Below are 10,581 nucleotides of genomic sequence, written 5' to 3' on the forward strand. Positions count from 1 at the left end.
ACATTATCCCATCCTCTGTTTCCTTTTGGAATTCTCTTTCAGAGCACAGATGGGACAAAACAAAGAAAGCACAATCAATCTTTACCTTCAAATGAAATTGAGGACTCCTCGCTGGCAGAGACCAATGCCCTGCGAGTCCAGGGCTCGCTGGCAGAGACAATCTCTGTGAAAAAGTCCCCGAGCGAATCGCTGAGTGCAGCCGTTGCACGAGCCCAGGCTGCGAACAACCAGCCCGGAGCGCGCTCTGCGGCAACTGAGGCGGCGGCGCCGTCACAGCCGCTGCGGCCGCGCCCGCGGTTCCCCGGCAACCGCAGCACCCGATTGTCGGGGCCGGGCCGGGGGCGGTGACGCCGGGCGGGCCTCGGTCCCCGCTCCTTCCAGCCCTGCTGCCCCCTCGGTCCCCGGCCGGAGGGGGAGGAATCCGCTCCGGGGCCCGGAACGTGACGGGCCACAGCGGCAGCGCTCGATATCGCCGGGGCCTCGGCCCCAGCTCCGGGCTGCTCCTGCACAAGGAAGGCGCGGCCGGGGGGGAACCCAGGCTCTCGACACTTCCCATAAGTGTCTAAAATCATGCACTTCAATTAAAACAGTGAGATGATTGCACAGAAAGAAGGAGTGTTCAGCCTTGAAGTGGAGGGAGAAGCAAAGGCTCTGATCTGTCTGTCCAAGTGGCTCGACTTTGTATTCAGTTCCCTTCAATCCCGTGTCTCAGATCTTTGCCCTTCCGTGCAGCAATGCACACTAGAATAGCACAGAGGGGGAAGCATGTCCAAGTGGCTGGTAATGATTTTAGTCGGGGGAAGGGAGAAAAGGACAATTTCTTCTGCAAAATCATATCTATTCTTGCTTTTCCTGTGCACTTCAGAAGAACCTGAGAACCTCCTGGACAGTCACTAGAAAGACTGTCTGGATACCTGATGCTTAAAGCAACTGTTTTTACAGAGCATTGTGATTACTTGACAGACACAGGGATATTCCACACAATTTCTTTTGAGATCTACTAAAAGCAGATCTAGAATGCTACTTGAAGTCATCTTCCCAGGGCTGACAGACTCTCAGATTCTGAAAACCTCTATGGTTGACAGTATGAAGAAATATTCTGAGTGTTGTCATTCTAGTATGGAGGCAACTGAGGTGGTGTTAGAAAAGCTATGGAAAGAGCTGAATTTCCTTCAAACATAAAGTAAGAAACAGGGAATCCATCAGACTTGATGACTGCATGGCAAGAGCCATAAAACCTTTTTATAATTATCTGAGCAGTGAAGATGGCAGTGCCCTGGTCCCTTTCCCAGCTGAAGAAACAGTTAATTTTTCAGCAGCTGGATAAGGATTACTTCCTGCATTTGCTTCCTCCCATTCCAAACTTCAAGCCAAACAAGCACCTGTCAGCATACACTGCCTATTGACCCAAATTATTTGAAGATGTTAGTTAGTGGCTTTATCCTTGTACCTTACAAGGATCTACCTCTTACCATCCCTTGGTTTCTTGTCTTTTATTTTGGAAAGCAGAGCTTTCATTGTTCCACCAGTCTCAATCATGTCCTGAAAGACATAAAAAAGGAAATGATCTTTCAGGTTGGAAAGGAAACCAGACTGTCAGTGGATGAAATGAGAGCATACCAACCTGGCAGCAGAGTAAGATACTTTATTTTATGCAGTATGTATTAATTTGAAAAGAAGGGGAAAAAAATCCATGTCATTGCACGCCTCCTTCAGTCATTACCTACCTCTACTACTAAAACATTCTCTAGGAGAGGGGAGGTTTTATATATATATATATATATATATATATATATAAAATATCCACCATTTGGGGTAGATCAGTAAATCAGTTCCCACAGCCATACAATCCTGAGCATTTCATGCACCCAAATATTAAAATTACAGGTTTGAATGTCTAGCAATTACAAATTACTTCAACTTCTTTTTCTAGCTTATAGAAAATCTGGGTTTACAGGAAACTAGAATACTTCCTACAATACAGATGCCTCCATTCTCTGCACATCTGTAACTCAGGCTGATCTACAATACTGATAAATGTTGCAGGTTGTCGTTTCACACAAATTCGACGTTTTTTCCTGGGTTTTTTGCTCACATTGAACTTATCTTAAGGCTTTACTTTTGCTTGCTCCTTAAACTCTGGAAAGATGTGATTAGTTTTATCCCATTTCGGTAAGTAGGCCAACCTCATCATGCTGTTTTTCAATTGAGTTTATTCTGTGTAAAATTACTTTTGCTTTCTTCCAGCTATCTTGCAGACATCTTTTTCTGACTTGCATATCCAATTCTTCTGCACTGTTCACATTTAATGAGTTATCATATCATTTCAGAGCAACTGTTCAGCTTTATAAAATATAAAACAACATTAATAAATAAAATTTTATCATGTAAACACAACATTTAAGAAGCATTTATTACATTTTTGTATGCTAAGGGACAGCCCCAATAATTTAATGCAAAATTACAATTTTTATAAAACTAAGATTTCTACATAAATGTTAACACACTTGAAATATAAGCTGCTGTTACAAGTGGTGAACTTGCAATTAGAGTTCCTACAAACTGTTTCCACAATGATGCTGTGAAAGAAAAAAAAGCTTTTTCATTGAATTAACTCTGGGTTCTTCACCAGTACGAGTCACTGCTTTTTTAAAAAAACAACTCCACAGTAATGGACACGACAAATCTCCACACCTCAATCTGACACAAACCTCTCTGTTGTGCTTGCAGCACAGAAATGGAGATACAGGTTTGTTTTTTCCTAATTAGCAACTGCACACCCTCCATGCTCTAGAGATTAGAGGACAAGGTCTCTCTGCTTCATGGGAGGGATTGTACAGATAATTTATAAAAAACTGAAACAGGGGGCCCAAAAATACATCCTACTTTAGAAAAAAAAGATCAAGATTTCTTCAGATTGGAAATCAGTGCAGACACAGTGATTTCAGGCTTGATTATCTCCTGGTTTATTCCCTCCCTCTAGTGGTACACCCCCAGGAAGAAAGTATCCCCTGGGTGATAAATGACAATGTTGATCTTTTCCACACAATTTAGAGATGGGAAAGCCTTAAGAATTGGCCCTACATGGAGAGGTTTCACAAATGCATTTTTGCAACACTCTTGGAATTTTTACTTCTTTTTTTTTCTGCCTAAGTCAGTTCTTAAAGACAAATAGGCAACTTTCTGTGCAGAAAACAAACATCTTTTGGAGTATACAGAATTACAAAAAAAGCTGCCACAGAAGTTAAAATCACTTGGGGAATCAGCAGAACACAGAGATGGAAACAATCCCTCTGCTTTTTAAAGCAGTCACAGCAAGCTTACTCATTTGTTTGCAGCTCTGCAGCACAAAAGTAGCAGCTTTGACGAGCTCCTCGTCCTGAGATTCTGTCAATACCTGAATCATGAGTGGCAGACCATTGTTCTGAGGCAGCTCACACTGGTTCTCTTCTAGAACAGGACATGGTAAAGGAAAGGTTTGGTTTCAGCCCCACACACCTTCACCTTACAGTCACTGTAGGGGCCAATACTGGCAACTCTCTGCAAGTTTCTGCAGAAAGAGAGATTTTCACTCCAGACCCGAGCCTGCTGCAGTGACAGCAGGAGAGCTTTACATCCCACAGGATGATTTGACCAGAACTCAGGTTGCTGTAAGAAAACTGAAGGACTGAGACCACTTATTCGATGGAGTTCCAAGCTCATTTAATTGTGGCTCAAAACATTTGAATAATGACTCCTGTTTTTCTTCTCTTTCACGACCTGCTCTTGGAGTAGATATGCAACATTTCTGTGAGGCCTGGGATGCAGAAATATCAAAATCTCAAGGTTTCTATTTAGCAAAATAAAATTAGTAGCTTAAGCCTGGTCTAGCCAATCTGTTCCTCCTCATTTCTTCTGTCATTGGCTGAATTTTTATTGTGCTCTCATTCCCATATGGAATCATATAATGGATAATTGCTAAACATAGTTCTTTCTTCTTTAAACTTAACAAAAAAAAGGAAATAAAAACTTTTACCATTTTTATTTTGACAGTGTTGGCATTTGAAGAATAACCTTTTTTATGTTGAAATAATTTTTTAATAATTTTTCTTTTCAAAAGACATTTTCCATTAAGTCTTGTTTCACTAGTTCTTAATGAAAAAATGTCTGTTCAAATAAATTTATGACCTCTTGAGCTAATTATTGAACATGTTATTGGCACTCAGAGGATAAAAATCAAACTTTCTGAACACAAGGTCTTTTTCTTGTTTCTCTAAACATACATGAGAAACACCACAAGTACAAATGAATTTCCCTTTCTCTTTGCTTGCACTACCACAAAATACCAATGAAGTGCTGTATTTGTGCCAGATAAGCTTGGGCAAGCCCTGAGGAACACGACAAAACCATTTTAGAGCCACCAACTGCTTCTGTGTCTTGAAACAATGCTCTTAAATGGCTTTTACAAATATTCCTGGCCTTGTAAGCAGTGGAGAGAAGCTCTATGTGCCAAGGACCATGAAAAGGGTGCTCAAGACAACCCATTTGCTAGGTCTGGATTGTAGTAGCTGTCAAGTCTGGATTAATTATTCCTTGAGACACCTAAGCCCAGCTCTGAATTCTTGCATATTGAGTCTACTTTTCAAAGCTACTTAAGACACTTCCTGCTAACAAGCTTTAAAATTTAAAGATGGAACATTCTAGAAAACTTTTTGTCCAAATACTGACATTGTATTATTTAACTGAACTCTCTCTCGTGTTCCAGTCTTGATGAAGTGACACCACAGGAGGAGTCAGTGGATGAGAATTTAGGAGAAGCTGACAGACAGGAAAAAGAAAAAGCAAATCTTACCACAAACTTCAGTACAGTGTCCAATTGTTAGAATAATACTGATTTTTTTCTCCTGTGCTCAGTGTCTCATTGGACAGCAGCTTCAGCAGCTCTGACACAGTGGGATACTTTGCCAAGACAAAACTCATGGCAGCTGTTGGTTAAAATGATTGGAAGGAAAACAAAGTCGATTGTGAGTGTACAGGAAATATCCAAGGATCAAATGCTGGGTTTGGAGGGAACTGTACAGAGCCCTCAAAGCCTTGGGCCTGCTCAGCCCTGCCCTGCTCCACCTTGAACAGCTCAGATTACCCCACCCCTCCTGTGCTGCTCCCAAATCCAGTCCTGCCCATCCTCCCAGCCTGTGCTCCACGGAGAGGAGGCAGAAGATCTGATGAATGAGGAGGGCTTTGCACTGTGCAGCTTCTGGAGATCCCTGCTGAGTTTCTCCATGTCCTTGATCAGCTCCAGCATGAAGCCAGAGAGAGTTGAATAAGCTTTGACACGCAGAGTATCTGCCATAAAAAGAGCAGGGGGCAAGCCCTTCCTGGCACTGGCAACACCACTGCTAGAGCATCCACGCTGAGGCCCAGTCCTGTCACACCCAACTGAGCTGAAACTACCCTCACAACTAGTGCAGGCTGATGCTTTTCAACTTCTGGGAATTTCCATTTGAAGCTCTTATGGCAGAAGTGTGAGGTACAGCAACCATGGCCACAGCACAGGCTCGTCAGGATCACAGGTTTCTGCAAACCTTCTGTGGAAAACACAAAACCTCATCAGGAGAGCAGTACCCGGCCAGCAAACCAGAGCAGAGTGTGCTGTGCACAAACACCACGTCCGTTCAGCTCCACCTCTAAATGACTAAAGCTTCCTAAAGCTACACAATTTATTATTCAGCCATTGGCACAACTCCAGGATCCAAACTGACTGGTCAAATCCAGGCCCAGAGCTCAGCTTTACTTACCCAGCAAGGGCTGGAGCATCTCAAACTTAATTTTCAGTTGGGTTTAAATTTCACTGCATTCATTTGAGCAACAATGGGACAGTAATCCACCTCAGATGAACTGAATCACTCCCCACTTACACCTCTGAGTTTTAAAAAGCATCGCAACATCCACTGGGATGTGGAGAACTTAACTGCCTTTAAGCATTCATTTCTGCAACTTTTCCAACAGCACAAGACTTTAAAAATAGCATTTTAAAATTGCCATAGATCAAAAATGTCTTTCCACTCACAGTTAGTAGCAATACAGGCATTCAGAGTCTTTGTTACAACCACTGCAAGTCTCATGCTGGAGTGACACAAACAGGAATCAGGCATAAGCTCAAGGAGAGCTTTGGCTAATGTATCCAATCCTCCAATAGAAACAAAAGATTTCTGCACATCTGCTCAGTGGAAAAAAGAAAAAAATGTGATTTAAGCAACAGAGTCTGCAAATTCTTTTAGCTTTTCACCAAGTAAGTCCATCAGAGTTTTTCTGTGCATGTGTCAGTCATTACATTTCTTATACAACAGAAGCTGGAGATACATTAATCTCAAGAAATGCAGTAACCGCAGATAAAATAGTTCCAGGAAAACATGGCCCTGATATGTGCACACAAATGGCAAACATCATGCCTGAGTTCTACCTAAGTCACTGTTTTCAGCCATGTCACAAGGACTTTAATTTAGACACACTTTTAATCAGAACAGCTCCCAGCAGTTTTACTGACCCTATCAAATGTAAGCAGACTGTGGCTATTTGTGGACTTGAGCACAGCGCAGTGTAAGTAAAGATGGTGGAGTACAGTGGTCAGAGTAAAAGTGGGAAGAACAGCAAATGACTTTGTAGAGATTGACAAGAAAGAAAAACCCATCTACCTCTTGAATTAAACTTCCTTTTATCAAATTCAAAGCTGTGTAAAGGTTGAGCTGCACTTCCAGTTGTTTGCAACTGTGAGACCAAGAAATGAACAGATGGGACGAACTATCTCAGGCTCTGTGCAACTCTCGAGCCACCCTTTGGCATAGGGAAAAACCCCACAGCAAATGTTCTGATTATCTTCTAGAAAAGTAAAAACAAATTACCCCAAATCAAAACGCAATGAAATCAACTTCAGCTGAACAGTAAAAATGAAACCAAAGTGTTACCGATTTGGAGAATATCTCTGAACTTCTTCCACAGTTTTCAGAGCAACACGTCCCGTGCTGGGGGTTGTTGACACAGGCACAGAGAGTGCTGCACACTGAGGACCAGAGCTGATAGCAGGGATCAGTGTTTTCAGCTGGCAGATTCTTCTCAGACGTGGAGAGAGTTGTTCTGTTAAGGAAATGCAAGCAAGGCCCAGACAGTCAAGGAAACCTAGCTGCTAACCAGCCTACTATTTGCCTGTTTGAATTGCAGCCCTGTTCACCTGAACAACTGCAGCAGCAGGCTGATGCAGCCTGTGTCTCTGACATGGGTTTGCCCATTTTCTAAAAGAGAACACACACAAGACTCCAGAGACAAATGCAACTGCAGACAAAATCTTAACAGCAAGTTGAATTTACATACATACATTCCCTTTCCTAAGCACATATCCTCCCCACAAGGAAATACAAAATCATATCAACATATTGGTAAATAACCTTTCCATGTCTCTCTCTTTCTAGACACTCTCAGAAACTATGGGTTTGCATTTGCAAACTCTCTTTTTAGAATTAAATCATGTTCTGCTGTTTAAGGAAATCCCAGTGAGCAATGACCTACTTCGACAATTCAGGTTCGGTTACATGCAAACATTCATCTTTATAAATGCACTTCACCAAAACATTGCTTATTGCATGTTCCAAATTTTGGACTGCAGATTGGCAAATAGAAAAGGAGAGTTATCATAACACAGAAAAAAAAACCAACTTACCATTATTTGACACCAGTACTAAGATGACAGAAACAGACATTCTTTTCAAGTTCACATCAGAATCCTTTTAAATTCAAAATAAAATGAGTTCTTCAAGCAACTCAGAAGTACACAAGACAGTGTACTTGTCAACAGTGTCTGTTGACAAGACACTGAAAACAAAAAGTGAAAACCTCAAGTAAGCTACTCATCATCCTAAATTATTAAGTTTCAATTGTGGCCAGTATGTGGGGAGCAGAGACAGGGCAGGACTATGAAGTGCCTGAGGGCTTCCCCCTGCAGTGAGTTCTACACCAAGCAGGACCCTGGCAAGCTCTGGAACAATCCAGGAGTCACTGAACACTTGCTGCTGAGGGAGAGGGGGAGTGCAGCTGTCTGGTAACTTAAAGACACCCTGTGTGCACAAGTCAGCAAGGCACAGATCAAATCTGGGGATGGACAGGGCAACTGGGGCACCTTCCCTGCCCTTGCTCCAACTGACAATCTTGTAGTCTCATTTTGTGAGACCAAAAGAAAATGGAGACAAAGCAGGAGCACAAGTAATGACAGGGGGCCATAGCACACTCAGAAATACAAACAGTGTTATTTTTATTGCCATTACTCTCTAGAATAATCCCCAATGTAAATAAAGCTGCTTCCTTTACGATGCAATGAGCACTCGACTTGGCAAGGTCATTTCTAAACATCAAACCACCAATTTCTCCAAAGTATTCGCTTGCTTCACCTACAAGAGGAAAAACTTTTGCTTCTGTTTCTCTGCAAAATGAAAGGCTTCTATGATTTTCCAACATCTCAAGCCTTATGTCCTTTAGACATTTTTACAGTGCCCACCAGTTCCTTGGCATATATGGTGAACATAAATGCCTGCATTGTTTCTAAGGAAAAGCCTTTCTTACTGTTTTGTTGGCAAATGGAATAGACAGTGACCACAGCCTCCTGCTGAGACAGAGGGCAGTCCAACTGAGATTTAAGGCATTCCAGCAGTAAGTTCAGATCTGTTTTCATATCTAGGAGCAAACACAAAAAGCTTCATTAAATTGTTATCTTTTCTCTCTATTAATCTAGTCAGTATTAGAATAAACCTGTCAAAATGCAGTATGTAGGTGTATTTTAAAAAAGGGGGGGAAGTGAGCCAAAATGGAGCTACATCACTTCTATTCAGCCACAAACAACACACCTAGAAATATTTCTGTCCATCCTTTGTTATTTGAGCATGAGCTCCTTTCAGAGTAACAGCTTCCTTTTAATATTTCTGGCCTTTCATTACTAGTAACTCTTAGTAAGTCTGATGTAAACTACTAAATATTAAATTCACAATTGCAAGGTGCATTAAGTGTATACAATACACAGCCATTAAAGTATTCAGAGTGCAAATAAAATTCAGGGTGCAGTTGAAAATCTGTGGAGTAGTAAGGAAAGAGTCCAAGAGCACAAGGCTGCTCCGTGGTACTGAGGTACAGGAGACATAAACCATGCAGCACAGCAGCAGAGCCCTCAGTCACGTGGTTGGAAACAGAACACAAAATATTCTCTGGGCACCTACACACAACCCTAGGTGGGAAAACAGACTTGGAAAATCTGCTTCTTAGTCTTTGGGGTATCATTAAAAGACTTAGATGATAATTATTTCTAACAGTGACAGAAGGTATTGTTAACAGTAAACCATTACAAGGTCTGAGGGTTCTTAAAGAAGTTAAAATACAATAAAAATGTGGATAAATATTAGCAAATTAAAACCAAAAAATGTGACTTCGTAATGGTGTGTTTTACTATGTGTGCAGGTTTGACATTGGATTTACCCTTTGCATAGCCAATACAGTATCCAAAATGTGGAAATTAGGAAAAAGCATGTTCTCCCAACTGCTCACCACCCCACAACAGGCCTATCAGAGTCTACTAAAACTTTGTAAAATTGATGCAGATTATAATGACAAATTATATTAGATATCTTACCACACTGACTTATCTGCACCTTTTGAGTGTTCATTTTTTTAAAATCTCTGTTCTTGTTCTACAACAGCAAGGAAAAAGTTTTTCCAGTTCTGTTCAGATTAGCAGTGTTTATAATATATGCAGTAGAAACAACATCATTTTTCTAAAATGCACTTTTCCTAGTTTTCTGCTTTTACTTTGTCATCTCACACACACACGGTTGAATGCGTTCTTACATGGCAGAGTTTTCCTTTGGAAATACAGTCTTTTATGACAGCCCTGCATTTGTAACTAACAGGTGATCATCTTTTGAGAGTGGACATTCTGCAGAAATCAGGTCATTCCATGTTACCCCTGAGGGGCACTGTCAGTAAAGAACATCCCCTGCTCTGTGTCACTGATCACAACAAAGCTGATCCAACTTTCCTTACAAGAGTGGCCACCTTTGCCATCAGCCAACAACTGGCACTAAGACCAAGTCATGTTACTTAGGGGGTGGACACTCTAAAACACTCGGCCTCCTGCTGCTCAAGGAGCCACCAAACCATCAGCATTGTTCTGGCAGCACTGATCAAACCAAGGGCAGTGAGCACAGAAACATGTTCCTTACAGTGAGAACCCACTGAAATTCCCCAAAGACATTGCCACATTTCATGAACCATGCAACCCACCAAACCCCACAGCATTGCTTCTTCACAAACCCCACAGGGCAGCCTCTGAGAGCAGAGCAGCAGAGTGACATTCAGCTTTGGAGGGACAAAGATGCTCCCTCAAACATGCCCCAAGTCCCAAACAGAGAAGGTTGATGCAAGCATCACAGTAACCTCTTACAATTTCTCCAAAAATTACTTCGCTCCAGGCAGAAACTTTAAATCAGTGGCAAATGCAGCTTAAGAATGGATTCATTTTCCTTCTCCAAGTGGAGCAAAGGCTCAAAGCAGAATCCTTGTCATCAC

The 10,581-nt window shown here is 41.7% G+C and overlaps 1 pseudogene; it reads right to left on the reverse strand.

The window, feature by feature from the left end:
- Nucleotides 1-3,085: 3,085 nt before the first annotated feature.
- On the reverse strand, nucleotides 3,086-9,680 carry LOC132334745 (telomere repeats-binding bouquet formation protein 1-like; annotated as a pseudogene).
- Between the last annotated feature and the right edge of the window lie 901 nt (nucleotides 9,681-10,581).

Source organism: Haemorhous mexicanus, chromosome 16 (genome assembly GCF_027477595.1).
Source record: "Haemorhous mexicanus isolate bHaeMex1 chromosome 16, bHaeMex1.pri, whole genome shotgun sequence".
Classification (NCBI taxonomy): domain Eukaryota; kingdom Metazoa; phylum Chordata; class Aves; order Passeriformes; family Fringillidae; genus Haemorhous; species Haemorhous mexicanus.